A 2,889-nucleotide genomic window follows, 5' to 3' on the forward strand; every position below is an offset into this window, starting at 1 on the left:
AAATGGAGAGACAAGCGTGACGTTTACATGCTCTCCTCCATTCACGCAGACACGACAATACAAATTGAGCGAGCAACCCGTGTCATTGAAAAGCCCCTCTCAGTCCACGACTATAATGCGCTCATGGGAGGGGTGGACTTCAATGACCAGATGTTGGCTCCCTATTTAGTTTCCCGCAGAACCAGACGCTGGTATAAGAAGGTGTCTGTATATTTAATTCAATTGGCGCTGTATAATAGTTTTGTTCTCTACAGTAAGGCTGGGAGAACAGGATCCTTCCTCAAATTCCAGGAAGAGATCATCGAGAACCTCCTTTATCCAGAAGGTTCCGTGGCCCCAACCACCAGTGTAGTTAGCCGTCTACACGAGCGACATTTCCCCAGTGTCGTTCCTGGTACCTAAACCCAACCGTCACCCCGAAAAAGATGTTGTGTCTGTAGCAGGAGTGGAATAAGGCGTGACACCCGCTATTTCTGTCCTGACCACCCTGCCCTATGCTTTGGAGAGTGTTTCCGGAAGTACCACACACAGGTACACCTAGCATAGGGATTGCATCTCACAGGACAGGCACACAGGGCTATTAGGGCCCTTTTACTCACAGCTGCTGCAAACCTCTCCTTTCACCTGGGATAAAGTGCATAACGTACTTCGCCACATCTTTGGGCGATTTGCGCTTTGCACATTGTCCCATGGGGAAGGAGAGGTTTGTTCTATAAAGGTAAAAAAAACTAAACAAAAAAAAAAAATACCGGTAAGTAAAAAAGTTAATGTTCAGTTAAAAAAGTTAAAAAAAGTTTAATATGTTCTGTTCAAAAGTTAATAAATTTATTGCGTTGCGGCCTGGTTTTTTCTTTTTTGTTTTGTCTTTTTTACCTTCCAGGTGGACCAACCGATCGACTAGCTGCAGCACTGATGTGCATTCGGACAGAAGCATTGTGCTGCTGTCAGATTACACGCAAGTCGGTGTATGCGGCGCTGCAAGACGAGATTTCTCCTCTGCAGTAAAAGATACGTTTGCCGAGGCATATGAGCTGAGGAGGTGGCGGTGTTCATATACTTTGGCAAACACTTTGTATATATAAAAAAAAAAATCCCGGCAATGATTTATTCATCCACATCGATTGATGTGAATGGAGAAATCTGGTTTGCCAGGGCATACGAGCTAAGTGGGTATGGATGTTGGGCGGAGCTCCTTACCCGTATGCTCAATATAAGGAGAATAGCAGAAACTCCTAATGCAGGCCATACATGTAATGACTGCGGAGACCCTCAAATGCCAGGGCAGTACAAACACCCCACAAATAACACCATTTTGTAAAGAAGACACCCCAAGGTATTCGCTGAGGGGCATATTGAGTCCATGAAAGATTGAAATTTTTGTCCCAAGTTAGCGGAAAGGGAGACTTTGTGAGAAAAAAAAACAATTTCCGCTAACTTGTGCCAAAAATTTATTTTTTCTATGAACTCGCCATGCCCCTCATTGAATACCTTGGGGTGTCTTCTTTCCAAAATGGGGTCACATGTGGGGTATTTATACTGCCCTGGCATTTTAGGGGCCCCAAAGCGTGAGAAGAAGTCTGGTATCCAAATGTCTAAAAATGCCCTCCTAAAAGGAATTTGGGCACCTTTGCCCACCTAGGCTGCAAAAAAGTGTCACACATGTGGTATCTCCGTATTCAGGAGAAGTTGGGGAATGTGTTTTGGGGTGTCATTTTACATATACCCATGCTGGGTGAGATAAATATCTTGGTCAAATGCCAACTTTGTATAAAAAAAAAAATGGGAAAAGTTGTCTTTTGCCAAGATATTTCTCTCACCCAGCATGGGTATATGTAAAATTACACCCCAAAACACATTCCCCAACTTCTCCTGAATACGGAGATACCACATGTGTGACACTTTTTTGCAGCCTAGGTGGGCAAAGGGGCCCACATTCCAAAGAGCACCTTTCGGATTTCACAGGTCATTTACCTACTTACCACACATTTGGGCCCCTAGAATGCCAGGGCAGTATAACTACCCCACAAGTGACCCCATTTTGGAAAGAAGACACCCCAAGGTATTCACTGATGGGCATAGTGAGTTCATGGAAGTTTTTATTTTTTTGTCACAAGTTAGTGGAATATGAGACTTTGTAAGGAAAAAGAAAAAAAAAGAATCATCATTTTCCGCTAACTTGTGACAAAAAATAAAAAGTTCTATGAACTCACTATGCGAATCAGCGAATACCTTAGGGTGTGTACTTTCCGAAATGGGGTCATTTGTGGGGTGTTTGTACTGTCTGGGCATTGTAGAACCTCAGGAAACATGACAGGTGCTCAGAAAGTCAGAGCTGCTTCAAAAAGCGGAAATTCACATTTTTGTACCATAGATTGTAAACGCTATAACTTTTACCCAAACCATTTTTTTTTTATCAAAAGACATGTAGAACAATAAATTTAGAGCAAAATTTATATATGGATCTCGTTTTTTTTTGCAAAATTTTACAACTGAAAGTGAAAAATGTCATTTTTTTGCAAAAAAATCGTTAAATTTCGATTAATAACAAAAAAAGTAAAAATGTCAGCAGCAAATAAATACCACCAAATGAAAGCTCTATTAGTGAGAAGAAAAGGAGGTAAAATTCATTTGGGTGGTAAGTTGCATGACCGAGCAATAAACGGTGAAAGTAGTGTAGGTCAGAAGTGTAAAAAGTGGCCTGGTCTTTCAGGGTGTTTAAGCACTGGGGGCTGAGGTGGTTAAGGAGAGGAGATGAGGCTCGATTCCTTTACATGGATGAATACAGAACGACCCAGATGCTATATGGATATTTCAGACCCAACTGTACATTCTCCCTTATTGAACGGACAATTTTATTACAGTCTACCTGAATAATGCAGACACAGGTAA

Source organism: Bufo bufo, chromosome 5 (genome assembly GCF_905171765.1).
Source record: "Bufo bufo chromosome 5, aBufBuf1.1, whole genome shotgun sequence".
In the NCBI taxonomy this organism is placed as follows: domain Eukaryota; kingdom Metazoa; phylum Chordata; class Amphibia; order Anura; family Bufonidae; genus Bufo; species Bufo bufo.